General features: G+C 41.9%; 1 long non-coding RNA gene across 1 annotated transcript; it reads right to left on the bottom strand.

The window, feature by feature from the left end:
- Positions 1-7,648: 7,648 nt before the first annotated feature.
- LOC121285313 lies at positions 7,649-10,657 on the bottom strand. Its single transcript, XR_005944635.1, has 4 exons — positions 10,578-10,657; positions 10,450-10,473; positions 9,734-9,756; positions 7,649-7,893 (listed from the first exon to the last, which is right to left on the bottom strand). It is a non-coding gene; the product is annotated as an uncharacterized LOC121285313 (long non-coding RNA).
- Between the last annotated feature and the right edge of the window lie 10,527 nt (positions 10,658-21,184).

Raw genomic sequence — 21,184 nt, 5'->3', positions numbered from 1 at the left:
GTTGATTAGCATGATGCACAAAGTTGCACCTTCTCTTGGAAAGGCTGAGGACTGATCATCTAAATCTTTTCTTAGCCTTTTATTCATAAACTCAATCAGGTGCAAATATATTCCACAGTCCCTACTGAGCAATCTTGGTACAAATGCCTGTCACATAATACCATACTTGTTTGCATCTTGCAACCTAGATTTGCTGCCGCTGAATCACAATAATGGGGTAATTTCCTATTAACTCTCAAGCTTATCGAAAATGTAATTAAAAGGACAAATATTTGACATGGTTATAATCAATCCCAAAAAACACTTTTCAGCATCAATTGAAGAAAGCATATTAAGAGCTCAAGAAATTAAGTTTACAGGACATCCATAACAAACTCCCTAGAATCCAATAAAGTGTAAATTAAAATGTTTTAATACTGTAAATTCCATAGAATGCAACTGTACTCAAAGGATTAGTTAAATGTTATTCCAGTAAAAAATGAATAGGCCAGAATCACACAGTGCAGAAGAGGCCCTTCGGCCCATCGAGTCTACACCGACATGTGAGAAACACCTGACCTACCTACCATATCCCATTTACCAGCACTTGGCCCATAGCCTACCAGATTGCTTGGATATTTTCAAATCCAACTGGATGTTTAGATGTAACTTAGTCGATTGGAGAAATCAAGGTTGAGTTTCTTTTGTAGCTTTTTAAGTTCCATTCTGTCAAGCACGTAAATAAATTTCCAGTCCTAATTTGCCCTTTTAGGATTTCTCACCAAGTGCTTACTTCTCTAATCCCTTTTATCATGTCAAGCCTCTCCATTAGATCACTCAAGGAAATTACAACTTATTAAAAGGATGGAAGGATTGCATCAGTGATAATTGAGTACGTATTCACTTGATAATAGGTTAAGGTGACAACTGCTGTTTTTAAAAGGATTCTAAAAAAGCCTAAATGGACCGAGAGAAATTATTTCACCTTCACCAGAATAATTCAACCAGAGGGCAGTGATGCTTTACAGAGAACTGGGGGGAGGAAGAGGGTAAATTCAAAATGAATCTATACAAATCCCAATCAGGGGTCAATGGTAGACTCCCTGAAGAACAGCAGTCAGCCATTTAGCTCAAGCCTGCTTTGGCAAAGACATTTTGGCTGGTCAATGTCCAACTAGAGACACAATATTGTTCCAGTTAGATTTCTCTCAAAACATGGTGCAGTATGCTTGTGAGCAACATGTCTTTGGATATGTAGTTTCCAAACTTCATTGAGCTTGTGTGTTATATGTTATGATCAGGCAACAACTCTTGCTGCATAGGACTACCAGGATACATTTAGTCTCACTACAGATTATTGGCAAATCCAGTTGCACATACACAAACAGGCAAGGATGGAACAGACTGGTTGACCCAGTAGTTGAAAATCCTGACGACACAACTGTTACCCTAGAATGACGCAGCACTTCTAGACAGTAAAGATTAATACAATAGTAAAAATATTTATCTGAAGGCTATTGAGCACATTGCAGTTAGGTAGCTCCACCTACTGGGTAAATAGTTGGTGCTCCCTTCTATGAAAAATTGAGAAAGCCTAGTTTCAGCTCTATTTCAGTCTGAACATTTATCACATTAATAGTAAATCACAATAAATGGCAAAATTTCTAAGAGTTCTCTGGTGTCTGCACAACTTTATCCAAATTCTTATAGCAGCCATGAAATTCCACAATTTACTTTCCCAGCTTCTCTCAGGTGCCACTTAATTAACTGTTTGGGGGGGGGTGGGGGGGGCTGGCACAGCGGGAGGGGAAAAGAAATGTCGCCAGACCTGTTGTCTGTTAGGTGCTTTGACATTGTGTGGAGACAGGAGTTGAGCTTGACAATAACAGGTCAAATGTTCTCAAATACCCACTTCAAAGCTTCGTGCATAAACAATAGTTGCTTATTAAAGATACTGCAAGGAACCCTACGTCCATGGAACCATACTCCAAATAGTCAATTCATCAGAAGAAAAACCAGAGAAAATAGGTAAAGCCTCTTAGTAAATGTTTCATTTGTATGTAGTAAGATCAATGATTTCTTCAATTCCATTGAGATGAGTAAATGTATGTAGTAAGATCAATGATTTCTTCAATTCCATTGAGATGAGTAATGAGATAGCATACTGACAAATTATTCAACTGTCTTTAAAACAAAGGAAGAAGTTAACATTGAAATACAAGTTGAATTTCACAGGATTCAGAAGCTACAGAATCCTAAACAGTGAATACTTTCGCAGTAAATTTCACAGTTCAAGTGAATGGGCAAGTGAGCCATCTAGGCTACTGATGCTTTTGCTTTCACAAAAGTAGGCAATTCTACAAAAATTGATACCAACTCTTTAGTAATGTCAGGTGGCTAATTTAATAAAGCACTGTTTGTAATAATGAAGAGGAATTAAAGCACAGCTAAATACTCTCATATACCTCCTTTCCATACCATTATAATATGAACACCTGGTCTTCACCAAGACCTTGCAAATTACCTAAATCTGAAAGTTATCCTTTAACATCTTATAGTAAAATTTCTGTTATCCAACATGTTCCATGAATGGGTGGTGCTGGCTAATCAAAAATGGTGGTTAATGGAGTTATGATAGCACACTTTGATTTTTGCTCAGTAAGTTATGATACAGGAAATTAGGTAGTCTGGTTGCTCCTTGTGTAGGATGTGACCCGTTATGGCCACCTCTGCTTCCAGCATTATCTCAGGCTTCAAAGTAACTGTGCCCACCATCTTTCCACTTTGTCAATTCCAACATCTCATCCCCATCCCTACTTCCCATTGTATACCCATCCTTATTCCATCATCTGTTCCCTCCTCTGCAGTCGCCGTCACCAGGAAGCAGTCTGGGAAGAGTGTCCTCTACAGTCACTGTCACCAGGAAGCAGTCTGGGAAGTGTCCTTGGCAGTCGCTGTCGCCAAGTGAAAAAAACAAAGTGACATCACAGGAAAATAGTAAGTTCATTGGTTGGTAAGTAACTGATAGTTTGAACTACCTATTTCGAAGTTGATTTCAAGTTAAAGGTGAATATTAGGGCCCAGGGTCAGAGGCCTAACACTTCAGCTTCAACTCAAAGAGAGCAAGTTCCAGTTGATCTTAGTGTATTTTGAATCTCTATTCTAACTTGCTTTCAGATTAAAGTTAAATAGGAGAAATATTTTACAGATTGATAAAGACCAGTCGAAAATTTAAAAACCAATTGAAAAACAAATTAAATAGAGATGCAGAGCCAGGCGATGTATTGTAGCTGCATGATGTGGGAGCTGGTGGACCCCATTGTGGTTCCTAGTGACACCTATGGCAAATGTTGGTTGCTCGAGGAATTCCGGCTCAGAGTAAATGAGCTTCAGACACTGTGACACATCAGGGAGGGGAAGAGTTACCTGGACGCTTTGTTTCAGGAGACAATCACAACTTAGATTAACTACCTTAAATTTGGCCAATGGTCAGGGACAGGAGGGTGTGACTGAGTGAGGCAGGTAGAGGGATCCAGGAAGTAGCACTGCAGGACCCTCAACCCTTAGCCTTAATCAACAGGTTTGAGATTCTTGCTCCCTCAATGGACAAGAGCGGACTGTAGGATGAACAAACTGACCATAGCACCGTGGTACAGAGAGCCATTCAAGTCGGGGGAGAAAAAAGAAATGTACTTATAATCGGGGATAGTATAGTTAGGGTAATAGATACTGTTCTCTGTAGCCAGGATAGAGAGCCCCGAAGGCTGTGATGCCTACCTGGTGCCAGGGTTAAGGATATCGCATCTGGGCTGCAGAGGAACTTGGAGTGGGAGGGGAAAGATCCAGTTGTCGTGGTCCAAGTAGGTACCAACGATATAGGTAGAACAAGGAATAAGGTTCTGCCAAGGGAATATGAGCAACTAGGGGCTAAATTAAAAAGCAGAAACAAAAACAAAATAATCTCCTGATTACTACCTGAACCATGAGCCAATTGGCACAGGGTCAATAAGGTTAAAGGTAAGTGTGTGGCTCAAAGGTTGGTGTCAGAGAAATGGGTTCAAATTCATGGGACATGGGCACCAATACAAGGGAAAGAGGGAGCTATTCTGTTTGGACAGGCTCAACTTGAATCGTGCTGGGACCAGTGTCCTGGCGACTTGCATAACTAGAGTTGTAGATAGGGCTTTAAACTAAATAGTTAAGGGGAGAGTTCAATTGCATGGAAAATAAAAAAATCAAAGTTTAAGGAGGGGGTAAAAGTGCAGGTTAGTGACGAGGCTGATTGTTACCAAAAAAGTGAGGAAGGGACTGTGTGAATGCTGTATTGCACCAAAGAATCATAAAAGTAGGGAAAATTGACGATAGGGCAAACTTAAAGGCGTATCTGAATGTGCATAGCGTTTGGAATAAAACTGATCAGTCAACAGCACAAATTGAGATAAATAGGTATGAATTGGTGACAATTACTGAGACATGGTTACAGGGAGAACAGGTTTGGGAGTTGAATATCCAAGGGTACTGTTTCAGGATAGGCAGGAAGAAAAAGGTGGTGGTGTAGGTTTGTTCGTGAAGAGATCAGTGCTATAGTGAGGAATGATATAGGCACTGGAGAGCAAGACGTAGTCAGTCTGGGTACAAATAAGAAATAGCAAAGGAAAGAAGCCCCTGGTGGGAGTAATCTATAGGTCCCCAAACAGTAGTTCAGCAGTAGGGCACAGTATAAATCAGGAAATACTGGGGTAATGTAAGAAAGGTACAGCAATAATCATGCGCAATCACCATCACTAGAGAAAAAGTACTGAGCAAACTATTTGGATTAAAGGGTGACAAGTCCACAGGACCTGATGGGCCTACATCCCAGGGTCTTAAAAATGGCAGCAGAGATAGTGGATGCATTGGCTATAATATTCCAAAATTCCCTGGATTCTGGAAAGGTTCCAGTGGATGTAATAATGCTAATATAATGCCCTTATTCAAAAGGGTGGGGGGCGGGGGCAAAAAGTAAATTATAGACCAGTTAGTTTAACATCTGTCATTGGGAAATTGTTGGAATCCATCATTAAGTAATGGGGCATTTGGAAAGTCAAAATGCAATCATCAGTCAGCATGCTTTTATGAAGAGTAAATAGTGTTTGACTAATTTGCTAGTTCTTTGAAGATGTGACAAGCAAATTGGATAACGGGGATCCTGTAGATGTAGTATATCTGGACTTCCTGAAGGCTTTTGATAAGGTGCTGCACAAAAGATTAATACACGAGATAAGATCACAGTTAGGGGTAATATATTAGCTTGGATAGAAGATTGGCTAACCAACAAAAAGCAGGGAGTGAGGATAAATGGGTCTACTTCTGGATGGTAAACTAACTAGTGGGATGCCACAGGGTTCTGTCCTTAGGCCCCAACTATTTACGATCGATATTAACGACTTGGATTCAGGGATAGAAGGTACTACAGCTAAACTTGCAGATGAGATTAAAATAGGTGGGGAAGTAAGTGCAATGAAAGAATTTACAAATGGATATGGATAGGTTAGGTGAATGGGCCAAAATTTGGCAAATGGAGTTTAATGTGGATAAGTGAGGGGTTATCCAGTTTAGTCGGAAGAATAAAAAGGCGACGTTAGTTAAATGGAGAGCAACTTCAGAATGCTTCAGTGCAGAGGGATCTGGGGGCCCTCATGCATGAATCGGTGAAAGCTAGTATGCAGGTATGACAGGTAATAAGGAAGGCAAATGAAATTTTGGCATTTATTGCTAAAGGAATAAAGTGTTGTTGCAACTATATAAGGCACCTGGACTGCTGTGCAGTTTTGATCCCCTTACTTGAGGATGTAGTTGCATTGGAGGGAGGTGGTTCACTAGACTGACTCCAGAGGTGCAGGGCTTGTCTCAAGAGATATTAAGCAGTTTAGGTTATACTCACTAGAGTTTAGGAGGAATTACTTTTCTTGGGGTCACGAATCTGTAGAATTCACTACCTCTGAGTCCAGTGGATACCTGGACACAATAGATTGAGATATTTCATAACAGGATGAAATATTGAATGGCAGGGCAGGCTCAAGGGGCTGAATTGCCTACTCCTGCTCCACTTATTTTATCTTCTCCCCCAACCTTGCCAGAGCCTAACCTGAAGAGCTTACCTGCCACTGTTTTCACTCTACAAATCACCTCCACATCTCCATTGGCACCCAATTGAGATAGGTAAATGTTGCTCCAAAGTTTAATTTTATGTAACAGAATAGTTTAAAAAGTTAATCACTTTCAAAATGTTTTACAAATGTTATGCATCTCAACCCACAAAAAAATTAAGCACCCACTCATTGCCAATGAAAATGGTACCAAAAAGGCAACACACATGCTTCCATCCACCAATAGATCTACTTAAACTGATCAAAACAATTTAGACAAAAACTGCATATTGTGGATTTTGTTTGAATAAATTAGGCCACATTCATGATTACATGTGTCATTTTAGGAAGAACACAAGTTTCCACCCTGAAAATTCTCAGGGTTGAACCAAATTTCCCATCTCACTATCTTTTAACACTTACGTTATTGTAACCTTAATTTTTCAGAGAAATAGACTACTCCCATCAAATGCAAAAAACCTATTTGCCACTTGAATGTAATGATATTGCAATACAAAATGCAGGAAATGAGTGAAAAATTAAGTTAAAGAGCAATACATAGGGAAGTCACAAAAGTGGAGATGACGATATGAAGGAACACAATTATAAACAAATGGAAGCCAAGAGAAAAAATATGTAACAAAATGCTGATTGGAGGAGGAAGTTAATGTTTCAAGCCTGGGATCTCAGAAGCAAGTGCAAACTGGTTGGTCCAACAAATGCTCAGATTGAGTTGAATACAGTGAATTGTAACTTTAGCCAATTAAATCATGTGGCTCATTGTTCTGTCAGGGGCTAACAAAAACCTCACTAAAGAGCCCTTTAAATCATCACCAAACATACATCTATGTAAAATTTTTGTATCAAACAAAAAGATGTACCTGATCATGGAAATAAAAACCCATTCTGTTTTAAATGAAACAATAAATTTGACCTAGATCCCATGAATAATTGGAAGGATGCCTCCCTTCAATATGCAATAGTGGCATATCTTGCCTATGTCATGCTGGTTGTCACTTCATTTCACAGTGGTTACTAAGATGAATGCAATAGAAATTATAACTACTTATTTCAATTTAGGACAAAACTGATTCTACAAGTGAACCTCAAATAACTGAGGTCACTCATTTTAGGTAGTACTGTATAAATCAGTGTTGTCCAACAGATCAAGGGGGAAACAAAGGAACTTAGCTGAATTGGTAGTCTGCAATCCAACCCATTAGAAAGTGCATCAAAACTACAAAATGTTCATAATTACATATACACGGAGAGATGACCAGTGGCCAGAACCACTAATTTCAGTAGAATACACCTGCAGGGTCTCACTTAAGTCATGTATATTTAAATATCTACCAACCTTCAGTCATAAAAGTACTGGTCAAAGTACATGCATATACCATACAAATGTGAAATCAAACCTATTGATAATACAATTGAGCAACTAATGTACTGCTTTACCACTGGAATATTTGGTATATTCTCAATGCCTACATTGGAGCTCCACATTTCCTATTTATAGGGAAAATAAAGCAAGATACAAATGAGTTTTCACATTTTATTTCACAACTACTGTACATGAAGGCACAGTACCACAACAGACCAATGTAAAAGATCTTCTCATGACCAGCATCTGAAGTGCCTCTAAATTGTTGGTCTTAAAAAGATGTATAAACAGAAGCGCAGAGTCCATTTGCCATGTAAGATTCAACGAAGACTGATCAGTACTGCAGCTTCAGCAGTTGTTCACCTGGACCTCTGCCTCATCTTTCGTCTTTTACGCTTCAGCCTGCAAAACAATTAAGATTAGTGGGGGGTGAAAAAATAGGTAAAGACAACAGGAATTTTGATTTGAGGGTGAAGAAGCAGCAATAGAATGTACTGAGCAAAAGCTAAGGCAGCATCTTCTCATGGCAGACTGGGAGTTCAAAGACAGCAAGAGGAATAAAAGATAACCCTGGCTGCAACTGGGGGCCATACAACTTTATTCAGTGACTTCAACATTTAGAAAAGTTCCATGCCATTTCATAGGAACATTAAACAAAATTGGGACACTGAACCGCTAAGGAGGCACAAGGTCAGATGATCAAAAGCTTGGTCAGAAGAAGGTTTTAATTGTCTAAAAGGAAGAGAGATGTAGAGGAGGCAGGGTATTCCAGAGCCAAGGAAGCTGAAGGCACAGTCGCCAAAGGTGCAGCAATTAAAATCAGGGATGATCATGAGGCCAGAATTAGAGCATCACTGAATCCGAGTGCCATGGGGCCAACAGAGACAAGAAATGGTGGTGGGCAATGCCTTGGAGGGATCTGAAAACAAGGGTCAGACTTTTTTTTAAAAAAAAAGTAATTGCTTGACCGGGAGCAAATTTATGTCAGCAAGTACAGGGTGCAAGGGGCAAGAGTTTTGGAAAATCGAATTTATACAGGGTAGAATGTGGAAAAAACAGCCATAAGTGTGGTGGAATAGTCAAGTGCAAAGGTAACAAGGGCAAGAGTGAGGGTTTCAGCAGCAGGCGAGTTAAGACAGGGACCAAGTTGAGAGGTGGAAATAAGGAGCTTGAGCGATGGTGCAAATTAGGCCAGAAACTCACCTCAGGGCCAAATGCAAGGCCAAGGTTATGAATACATTGGTTTAATGTCAGACAGTTACCAGGGAGGGGAATGGAGTTAGTAGCTAGGCAAGAGTTCTGGGCAACAGCTGAAAACAAGGCCCAATACTTCCCAATACTTAATTGGAGGAAATTTCTCTTCCTCTAGTGCTGGATGGCACATAAGCAATCTGATAATTTATCAGCATGGAGTCAAGTGGGGATGGCAAGGCAGAGGTGGGTGCTGTCAGCATACATAAGTAAAAACTATCAAAAGCAAATATTTCAACATAAGCTGCAAGTGGTGGCAGATGTTACAACCCATGTTCAAAAGGGTACGCTCAAGTTGGGTATTAAGAGCAGCAAGTCAACTGACAACAAAAGGAACAGAACACTGCTTGAGGGCAGCCCTTCAAACCTGACCATGACTAATCTCCAAGCTCCATTTACTCCCCCTGGCTCAATACCATCACCCCTCAAAAGTACACTTAGGTTACCACTGCCTTGTCTGATAAAGTGCACCTGACCATCATCCTCAAACAGTGGACCTAATTTTAAGGTTATATGCCTTTGTTCTGGACGCCCGAGAGGAAATAGCTTCTTACACCATAAAGTTTTTTTTAAATCTTCACCATCTGTCCTTATGTCCCCTTCACTCCAACATCACCGAGGAATGTCACTGTCCAGGACGAACCGATTGTCCTATTTCATTACATGCTGATAAACCCAAATAATTTCCTTAGTAACTACTGTAGTTACTATGGTGCAATACAATCTTAGTTTTATAATTTTATTCACTAGGCCATGAATGCAAGTTGAGACCAACAGATCAATTAACAAAGAATTTAGCTGGATTGATAGTCTGTAAACCACCTATCAAAAAGGGCACCACAGCTGCTAAACATTCAGAATTACGGAGGAAGTTGACTAGTAGCTAGACATCAGTTATAACCACAAGAAATAAAAGCATAAACTGCTTGAAACAAATCTTTCCAGCACACCATTCCATTGAATGAATTCCTTAACAATTCACATCACATACCTGCGCATACGCTTCTTCCGCCACTGAAAAGAAAACAGAAAAAAATTGAAATTAACAACTTATACTAAATTTCCAACTGGGTAAGTCACCAACAACCTTCAATACAACTGATATTCCCCAAATTGACAATCGCACTTAGCTTTCATGACAACTGGTAAGGAATTATGGAGAAATCATATAGCGGGAAGAGCTTTTTCTCGCACCAATTTATTGGGTTATACCCCGCTTTTAGATGAGCGGTTTTACAACAGAACTTCTTGCAATGGCCAAAAATTGCAAATGGGAGTTTTTGCAAAATGGAAGCAATGCATTTCCTGCCAGTATAAACTGATCATATGACTGGCAGAAATTACAACCTTTAATAAATGCGATATTCCCAGCCCCCACAGTATCTTTCTCGCACATAATCGTCAGAGGTGGAATAGATGGTTAGAAAACGCAACAACTTAAGCAGCGAGACTGAACTTCGATACAGAAAAGTACCTAATTCAGAAATTCCTGCAGTTATTTTTCTGCATACCGTTCACCCCAAGCAGAGCCTCCTCAATGAAAGCTGGTGCCGGTCAAGCTGAGGCTCGTGCGCCGCCGTGGCCCACGTTCCATCCGCTTCCTCTCCTCCTCTCCGAATGCGTTCGCGAGCCAGTTAAAGCCCAACAGCTAGGCCCAAAGTCATCACTCTGAATTTAAAAAATGCGTGAACAGTTAAAGACGCTTACCTTAGCTCTCATGTCAACAAGGATCTGTAAAAAAAAAAATTGTAAAGGTTAATGTGAACTGATGGCTAGATTAAGCTGCTGATACAAGTCGGATTCTGTCGAGCTCCAGCTGCTCCCTAACCACTCACCTCAAAATCCCAGAACCGAAAGAAGGAGGAGCGATCGGTTCGTCCGGATATACAGGCCTGGCGCGTGCGCAGAGACAGTCCGTCCCACCCCCGCCGGTTGCGCGCGCAGCCCAAACCCTGCACAAAGCAGGTTCTACGTGAATCTCAACATGAACGACGTTCAGAATGAACATTGCAGAAACATTTCCACATGAATTACTAATTAAACTCGTTGCAGTAAGCTAGTGTTGGTACTCAACAGTATTTCTGCTTCTCTCCAGTCTCTCTGGCATCACTGGCTAGGCCATTTATTGCTTATCTGTAATTGCCCCACGTGTGACTGCAGAGGTTGCTGGTGAGCATCGCTATCCATTTTCACTAAGGCCTCATCCAGTCCCTGCACATGTGTGAAGACCATGCCTGTACTTTGCTGGAGTCGGATGGGGCATATTCATGCCTCATTTTTAGATTTTAACACCTCACGCTTCAGTTCGAAAAAATGTGTGTTGTAAATTGCTATATGTGCGAGCTGATAACTTTGTGGTGAGGATAACCTGGCATCTGGGATCCTCATGGTTCTGACACTGTATCCCCTGTACCAAGACTTTTAATATTGAAAAATAAACAAAAAATAGAGAAGGAAATAAATTGGATTAGAGCCAAATTATGTACAGAAGGGAGGCATAGTGGTGTTGTCACTGGATCAGTATCCCAGATACCCAGGGTAATGCTCTAGGGACCTGGGTTCAAATCCCACCATGGCAGATGGTGAAATTTGAAAAGTCTGGTGACCATGACCATGATACCACTGTCCCAACTGGTTCACCTACATGTGACTCCAGGAGCTTGGCCTAAATAGCCAAGTGGTTATGGTACTGGGTTTGTAACCCCAAGATCAAGAGTTCAAATCTCACAAAGGCAAACTATGAAACAATGTAACTTCATCTGAAACAGGTTTGTACTCAAAAGAGTTACATGTGACTCCAGGAGCTTGGCTTAAATAGCCAAGTGGTTATGGTACTGGGTTTGTAACCCCAAGATCGAGTTCAAATCTCACAATGGCAAACTATGAAACAACGTAACTTCATCTGAAACAGATGGAAATGGATTTGTACTCAAAAGAGTTACATGTGACTCCAGACCCACAGCAATATCCTCTGAACAAGAGCAATTACAGATAAGCAAAAATTGGCCTAGCCAGTGATGCCCACATCCTGTGAATGAATTAAAAAAATAAACAGAGACTGGAGAGAAGCAGAAATGCATTTAAGTACCAACACTAGCTTGCTGCAATGAGTTTAATTAGTAATTAATGTGAAAATGTTTTTGCAATGTTCATTTTGAATGCCATTCCTGTTGAGATTCACGAAGAATCTGTCCTCTGATGCTTAGAGACATTTATGTCAGTATTATCACAGCTTTATTATCACAAATTGCCACAATGAGGTATGTGAATCTCGGTGCTGGTGTAAGTTCATTCAAGCACGGAAGTTATGGGCCTAACTGATAGCTACCACTCCATAAGCAACAACTGTCTCTTGAAACCGTTCTCGATTTCTTAACACTGCACCAGTTTCCTCAGCTGTCACTGCCTCTAGTCCAGGGGTGTTCTGCAGGTCAAAACAAAATTCCTGCAATATGTGCTACAGGTTATATTCCTGGCACTCACCACACCTCTGAACTATATCTCCACTGGTACCTTTTTAGATTTTGATGCCCTCACATCATTGGTCCTTCAATGACTGAGTGCCTGAGGTATGAGTTATAAGCCCTAGGCTCCTCAGCTGAGGACAGCCCTATTTCTGTGAAGATGAAAACATAAGAAATAGGGAAGCAGGAGTAAATCATTGGGTCCCTTGTGCCTGCTCCGCCATTTAATATAATAATAGTAGATCCTTGACCTCAACTCCACTTTCCTGTCTAATCCCCACATCCCTTAATCACCCTGGAGTGCGAAAATATATCGATCTCAAGTTTTGAATATATTTATTTCCATAACCCTCCGGGATAGAGAATTCATCCCCTGCTTAAAGGAATTTAAGGAATTTCTCCTCACCTTAGTTCAAAATGGCTCTCTCTTATCCTGAGACTATGCTCCCTAGTTCTGTTGTAATATGCCTTAAAAGGGATAGCAGCATGACATCACCAGAAGAAAAACGTGTCATGTGATCAATTCTTAGTTTCACTTTTGCTCAGAGTGGAGTGTACACACATGTCTTCAAGCTTTTGCCTGTGTATAACTGTTCTCATGTGCCAAATCTTAATAATTGAACCCCCAACGTGTTTATCCAATCCCAATTAACAATTGGCAGGTATATCATAGAATCACAGAATTGTTACAGTGCAGGAGGCAGCAGTTCAGTCCATTGTGTCTGCACTGGCTCTCCAAATGAGCATTATGACTCAGTGCCATTCTCCTGCTTTTCCCCCATAACTCTGCACATTGCTTCTATTTAAATAATCATCTAATGCCCTCTTGAATGCCTCGATTGAACCTGCCTCTACCACACTTTCAGGCAGTGCATTCCAGACCCGAACTACTCGTTGTGTGAAAAAGTTTCTTCTCATGTCACATTTGCTTCTTTTGCAAACTACTTTAAATCTGTGCCCTCACGTTCTTGATGCTTTTATAAGCGGGAACAATTTCTCCCTATTTACTCTGTCCAGCCCCCTCATGATTTTGAACACCTCTATCAAATCTCCTCTTAGCCTTCTCCTCTCCAAGGAGAACAGTCCCAACCTCTCCAATCTTCATAACTGAAGTTTCTTATCCTTGGAACCATTTTTGTAAATCTCTTCTGCACTCTCTCCAATGCATTCACATCCTCCCAGAACCGTACAGAATACTGCAGCTAAGTTCTAGCTAAAGTCCTATACAAGTTTAGCATGACTTACTTGCTCCTGTACTCTATGCCCCTATGAATAAAGCCTAGGATACTGTATGTTTTATTAACTGCTCTCTCTACCCATCCTGCCACATTTAATGACTTATGCACATATACACCCAGGTCCCTTTGATCCTGCACACCCTTTAGAGTTGTAACTCTTATTTTATATTGTCTGTACAGTCTTCCTACCAAAATGAATCACCTCACACTTCTCTGCATAGAACTTCATCTGCCACCTATCTGCCCATTCCACCATGTCTATGTCCTTTTGAAGTCCTACACTGTCCTCCTCACAGTTTATAATGCTTCCAAGTTCTGTACCATCTGCAAACTTTGAAATTTCCCCTGCACACCAAGATCTAGATCGTTAATATATGTCAGGAAAAGCAAGGGTCCCAATACCAACCCCGGGAAACTCCACTACAAACATTCCTCCAGCCCGAAAAATGTCACTTAACCCACTGTTTCCTGTTACTCAGCCAATTTTGTATCCATGTTGCTACTGTCCCTTTTATTCCATGAGCTATAACTTTTTTCACAAGACTGTTGTGCGGCACTGTATCGAATGTCTTTTGGAAGTCCATGTACACCACATCAACAGCATTAACTTCATCAACCCTTTCTCTTCAAAAAACCCCAGCAAGTTAGTTAAGCACGATCTTCCCTTAAGAAATCCATGCTGGCTCTTTCTAATCAACCCACGTTTTTCCATGCGACTATTAATTCTATCCTGAATAATTGTTTCTAGAAGCTTCCCCACCACTGAGGATAAATTGACTGGTCTATAACCTTACAACCTTTTTTGAACAAGGGCATAATGTTTGTAATTCTTTGGTCCTCTGGAACCTCCCCTGAGTCTAGGGAAGACAAAGATTATGGCCAGTGCCCCTGCAATTTCTACTCTCACTTCCTTCAATATCCTTGAATGCATCCCGTACGGTCCTGGCGCCTTGTTAACCGTAAGAACTGACAGTTTATCCAACACTTCTTCCTTATCAATTTTGAACTCTTCTAGTGACAGAGTTTCCTCCTCTGTCACCATGACCTGGGTAGCATCTGCTTCCTTGGTAAAGACAGATGCAAAGTGTTCATTTAAAACAACCATGTTCCCTGCCTCCATGTGTAAATCCCCTTTTTGGTCCCTAATCTGCCCTACTGCTCCTTTTACCACCTTCTTACTATTTATGTGCCTGTAGAAGACTTTTGGGATTCCGATTTATGTTGGCTGCCAGTCTTTTCTCATAAGCCCTCTTCACTTCTCTTATTTGCTTCTTCACCTCTCCTCTGAACCTTCTGCATTCAGCTTGGTTCTCAATTGTATTTTCTACCTGATACCTGCCATAAGCACATTTTTTTCCTTTATCTTAATTTCTATCTTCTTTTTCATCCAGGGAGCTCTGGATATGTTTGCCCTACAGTCAAGATGAATATACATTTCTTTTTGAAGGAAGCCCATTGTTCGGCTGCAGTGTTTCCTGCCAATCTTTGGTAATAGTCTATATGGCCCACATCCGTTCTTGCTCCATTGAAATCAGCTCTTCCCCAGTTAATTATTCTTACTCTGAATTGCCCATTGTCCTTTTCTACCATCATCCTAAACCTTATGATACAATGATCACTGTCTCTTAAATGTTCTGGCACTGACACTTGATCTACTTGGCCCACCTCATTTCCAAGAACCAGATCGAGCAATGCCTCCTTTCTTGTTGGTCTGGACATATACTACAGTAGAAAATTCTCCTGAACACACTCAAGGAATTCTTACCCCTCTCTACTCTTTACACTACCACTATCCCAGTATATTAAAAGTCCCCCATTATGACTACTCTATAATGTTTGCACCTCTCTGTAATTTCCCTGCCGATTTGTTCCTCTATACCCTTCCCACTAGTTGGTAGCCTATAGATTACACTGAGCAATGTACTTGCACTTTTTTTGTTCCTTAGCTCTAGCCAAATTGATTCTGTCCTTGAACCATCTGGGATATCTTCTTTCTCCAGCACTGCAATGCTCTCCTTAACCAGTACAGCCACTCCTCCTCCTTTTCTTCCTGTCCTACTTTTCCTGAACACCTTGTACCTAGGAATATTTAACACCCAGCCCAGCCTTCCTTGAGCCAGGCCTCTGTCATCACAACATCATATTTCCATATAGCAATCTGCACCTGTAACTCACCAATCTTATTTACGATACTCCATGCATTCACATACATGCAGTATAACCCCGATTTAGACTTCATTACTTTCTCCCTTAATCTGACTCTGCCTATTAACTTACTATTCTCTATTCTATTGCCATCTGTCTCTCCCAGTATTTTGTGCACCTTAGTATTACTCTCTAATATTCTCTCCTGGTTCCCACACTCCTACTGGGGTAGTTTAAAGCCCCCCCAACAGCACTAGCAAAACGCCCTGCAAGGAACTCAGTCCTGGTTCTGTTCAGGTACAACCTGTCCAGTTTGTACAGATGTCATCTCCCCCAGAGCCAGTCCCAGTGTCCTAGGAACTTAAAGCCCTCCCTCTTGCAGCATCTTTCCAGCCACACATTCATCTGCCTTATCCTCCTATTTCTGTACTCACTTGCACGTGGCATTGAGAGTAATTGGGAGATTGCGACTTTTGAGGTCCTGCTTGCTAATTTTCTACCTAGCTCTGTCTTGAAAGCATAATCATTTTCATAATATTTTTCTGGTTCATTGTGAAGTAGGCTTATGGGGATAATTATGGTTGTGTCTGTCTGTGTGGGATTTAGTTACATTTGGAGTCAAGTAGACTGCAAGTTTAAATCATCAAAAGAAGCTAGGTGCTTGATATGCTAATGAGTAAACATAGATGCTGGCTTAGCATGTAAGGTGTGAAGGGAATTTGCATTTTTAGATAAATGAAGGAATATTTGGATTTCAAAGGGATTTTAGTCTGTTTACAACTAGTCAGATAAGCAAGGCTTTTTTTCCCCAAAGGTTACTGACAATATATATTGACAACATGAAAGTTTTTATATTATGGGGGAGATACAGTTTCAAAGACATATGGAATAGATTTTGCATATTAAAAGGAGAAGGTCATGTAAGGCCTAACAGGAGTGTGCGAAGGAGCCTTAATGAAGCCTCCAGCATTTGTGCATAACTCCAACATCTGCTGTCTAACAGAGCTGAAGCTGGAGAAAAGCTATTTGGAATTCCACCATTGAGGGCATTGTGTTAACTTACTGAGTTTGTTTTAAATTTAAAATCTATTGTTGGACCATTGCCTTAATGGAGGGTGTAACTGGGGGTCAGGTTAATTTGGAATTTTAGGAGTTATTATAGTAGTAATTGTAATCTTATGTATGTGCTTGACATCTTTTATATTGATAATAAATATTTTACTTTAATTTTTAAAATCTCTAAAGGTCTTGGTGGGCTTATTACTTCTGAATTCAGTGCACAGCTCTCATAATGAATACAAATTGCAAAAATGGTGTGATATCGTGACCAAGGGCAGAATTCTCCAGTCAGCGAGTGGGGGCAGGGCCCGCTCACCAATGCATAAAATGATGAGCGGTGACGTCGGGCGTGCGTCCTGACGTCACTGTGCGTCATTTAGATTGTCAATTCAGTGGGCTGTGGCCCGCAGAACTGTCAAAGGCCTATTAAGGCCATTTAAATAGTCATTAACTCAATTAAATGAGCTGCCCATCCAATCTTAAGGTTGGCGGGCAAGTGAACAGCCCAGGCGGCCTTTGCATTTTTGATGAAACCTCATCCACGGGCAGGATGAGGTTTCATGAAGTGATTTAAAATATAATAAAAAAGTTTACATGAATTCTTTGACATGTCCCAGCTCACATGACAGTGTCACAAAAGGAGACCTAAGTTTTTTCCTTCCTTTATTTAAACTTACACACGCCAAGCGGATTTCTCTGAGGCACCTCCATGCCTCAGGGAGATCCCTGCGGGCAAAAGAACACAGGGAACCACTCAGGGATTCCCCCACCAGCTGCACAGGGAGCGCACAGCACTTCTGGACGCGCGTCACGATGGGCGGGCCTTAACTGGCCCACCCACGTAAAATGGCAGCACGTCCTGGATCGGGGGCACCAATTGGATTCACGCTCGCCTCTGCCTGCCTCTGCAGAACCCCCCCAAAGGGGGGAAGTTTTTTTCCCCAAGTTTGCCTCATGGATTTGATCCGCCTGGCCCACATCATCTGCCACGTCATAACAGCTCCCTAAATTCCGTCTGCTGGACCACATCCCCCTGCCTACCTAAGGTTTACACCCAAGTCTGTACCAACATGGACCATGACCTCTGGCTGTTCACCCTCCCCCTGATGAACATCCTGCAGCCGTTCGGTGTTACACTTGACCCTGGCACCAGGGATACAACATACCATCCTGGAGTTATGTCTATAGCTGCGGAAACGCCTATTTGTTCCCCTAACTAATGAATCCCCAATCACTGCTGCTCTTCCTTTCTTCTTCCTCCTCTACTGTACAGCCAAGCCGCTCATGGTACCACAAACTTGGTTGTGACTGTACTCCCCTGAGGAACCAATGCCCTCACCAGTATCCAAAACAGAAAACCAATTAGTGAGCAGAACTCCAGGGACTCCTGCACCACCAGCCTGGTTCTATTGGACTGCCTGACGATCACCCATTCCCTTTCTGCCTCCACACTCTGAACCTGCAGTGTGACCACCTCTCTGAATGTGCTATCCACATAGCTCTCAGCCTCCCAGATGTACCACAATGTCTCCAGCCGCCGCTCAAGCTCTGATACAACGAGGTCAAGGTTCTGCAGCTGACCGAACTTTCTGCACATGTGGTCGTCTAGGTCACCAGTAGTATCCACAACTTCCTACATTTTACAGGACATGCATCCCACACGACCGAGCTGTCCTGCCATGTCATAACATTTTTTCCCTTACATTAACTTTAGTTTACTTTGGTTTACTTATACTACTTTACGTTACTGGCCCTGACTTCCCCTTATTCCTAGTGTTTCTTACTCAAATCCAAGCAGCTACCTCTTTAAAATAATATGTTTTTCTAATTTACAACTATTTAAAGATACTCCCTAATAGCAGTTTCTTACCAACCAATGAACTTACAGTTTTCCTGTGAGGTCACTGTTTGATTTTTTTTTTCAAACTCAGCTCTGAAGGTAAGGTTTACACCCAAGTCTGTTTTTGCTCAGCTGCTCCTGTTCCCGACTCAGAATAATTCCTCTGTATACCACACCTCTTACCCCCATGCACCACATTCCTACATGAGCATAATTCACCATTCACTCGGTCTCCATCTCTGGTGTAGTTGCCTGTCTGCTCACATGTCCCTTACTCATTATAGTATTATCATTATAATAACATGATAGGGTTCCAGCTAGCAGAAACAGCCTCTCCATATTTACTCTGTCATGCCCTGTCAGAGTATTCACATTTCAATGCAATCATCACTCATTCTTCCAAACTCTGGTGCTTATAGCTCCTTTCTGCTCAATCTCTTCTCAAAGGAGGACAATTCTCTCATCCTGGAATCAATCTAGTGAACCTCGAACATAGGTTCTCCTTCATTATAACTGTTTAAAATGCGGGCATTTAAAAGAGGTCAGAATGGGATTGGGACAGAGAATTAAAACGACAGGCGACCAGAAGTTCAGGGTCATGCTTGCAGAGTGAATGGAGGTGTACACGTAAATCACTGTTTCACCTGGAAGGAGAGTCTGGGTCCTTGCGTGTTAAGAAGGAAGGTGGCAAAATGGCCCCTGCTGCACCTACTGCACTTGCTAAGGGGAGGGGTGTTAGGGATGACTCAGGAATGGATCAGGATGCCAGAGAGGGAACGGTGCCTTCAGAATGCTGGAAGTCCAATTGGTCATCTGGGTCACCACAGCCCAGAATTTCTTCTGGTTCCTTACAGGAGCTGCAGGTGGCATCTCCAGAACCTCTCAATCTGCTGTCCATAATTGAATCTTCTATGTCACTGATGCCTCATTATCTGAGCTCACCACTCATGAGAACTTTGCCACCAATGAAGCCAGTCAAACACAGAGGGCTCTGCTGTAGTGGTAGGATTCTCACGGGTACAGGGAATCATTGATTGCACCCATGTAACCATTAAAAAAACATCAAGCTTCAGATAGTTTGTGACTGCCAGAAGCATATTATGCATGTCTGTGCAAGATATCTTCAGAATTGACATGATTCATTTACTCTGTGGCAGTCACATTTTCCACAGATTTCTGCTCCTATGCATATCATCAGCAGCTGACTCCCGATAGAGAAGAGCTACCCTCTCAAGACGTGGCTAATGAATCCTGTAAGGACCTTACCAGTGAGCCAGAGGAAAGATGCAACAGGAGCCACAAGACCACAAGGACAATAATAGAACAAGCCATTTAGTTGCTCAAGATGCACTTCTGGTACCTTGATCAATCTGGAGGCGCCATCAGTAACCTCCATCAGGGGTCTCCTGTGGCCTTCATAATATCATGCTGCAGAGAGGAGTGAAGCATCAGGAAGAGACGTTTCAGAGGAGGAGCCAAATGTGGCCTTGGTGCCTTCAGCTTCCCATGTGGCTGCCACAGAAGCCTAGAATGGCCTTATCCAGACAAGTTTTATCTAATATTCATGTGTGAGGCATCTGACAGTGTCATCAGATCCAACCCCTCCCACCGTCCCAACCATCTTCAAACATAAATCATTCCAATAGTCAACAGTCTAACCATCAAATTCAAGCCCCTTCCTAATCGTGAAACCTAATTATATCATTCACCTGAAGACTATTGTCCTGGGTGAATCGAAGATGCAACAAAGTAGAAGCCAGGAGAACAAAGAGTTCAAATAAAGTGTTTCATTCATAAACATAAGGCCATGAAGATTGTTATAAAGACCCAAGACATCTTTCTCATCCACTCCCTTTTACACGTACATGGTGCAATCCCTGTGGCTTTAGCAGAGCTAGAGGTAGGCTGCTTGTCCCTCTGCTCTGACAGATGAGGTGCTCTTCGCAGACATCCTCTGAGTTTGGAAGCCTGTGAGGGCCCCCACAAATATTGCCCCACCTGCACCCCAACAGGAGCAGACTCGGTTATCAGGGCAGGAGTCAGCCAGTGGGGCTCTCTTGGGTGTGTGATGCGGGAGTAACTAGTGTGAGGTGAGAAGATGAGGACCTTTTAGCAGAGTCCCCACTTCTATGTGTCTTCTTCACCTTCCCTCTCATGGCCCATCTGCACTTCCCTGCTAGCCAAGAGCTGGAGAGATCTTTGATGTATTTCAATGGCATGTTTAGCTACCAAGGCAAGGCTTTCCTCCATCTTGTTTAAAGTGGCAGACAAAGAGTATGGGACGTGCACTCGGTTGCCTGCCGTGTCAGATTTTCAATGAAGTGGCCACTCTTTCTATGTTTATGGACATCTGCACAAATGCTGAGAATTCATAGCATTTGTGCTAGGGATGGACTCAGCCAATCTCTCTCCAGTGGTGTGCTCTGTCTCTGGAAATACTAACTGAAGAACATACACTTCCTCTTTCTGCTCCAGAAGTTCCCTTTTAGTGGATCACCCTTGAGGCTCAGTATCTGCATCCATCTTAGCACAGCTTGGAGGATCCAGCACTCTCTGATAGGAACTCTCAACTGCCCTGTCTCCAGCACTTTCCCTGTCTCATGAGATGTGTGCCACACCATGTGACAAATTAACTATCTCTACCGCAGTACCTACCATGGTGCGTATCTGAGCTGGTAGAGCAAGCATATGAGTCA

Source organism: Carcharodon carcharias, chromosome 12 (assembly GCF_017639515.1).
Source record: "Carcharodon carcharias isolate sCarCar2 chromosome 12, sCarCar2.pri, whole genome shotgun sequence".
NCBI lineage: Eukaryota > Metazoa > Chordata > Chondrichthyes > Lamniformes > Lamnidae > Carcharodon > Carcharodon carcharias.
Note: the sequence above shows the minus strand (reverse complement) of the source record. Positions and strands in the feature narration are given on the sequence as shown.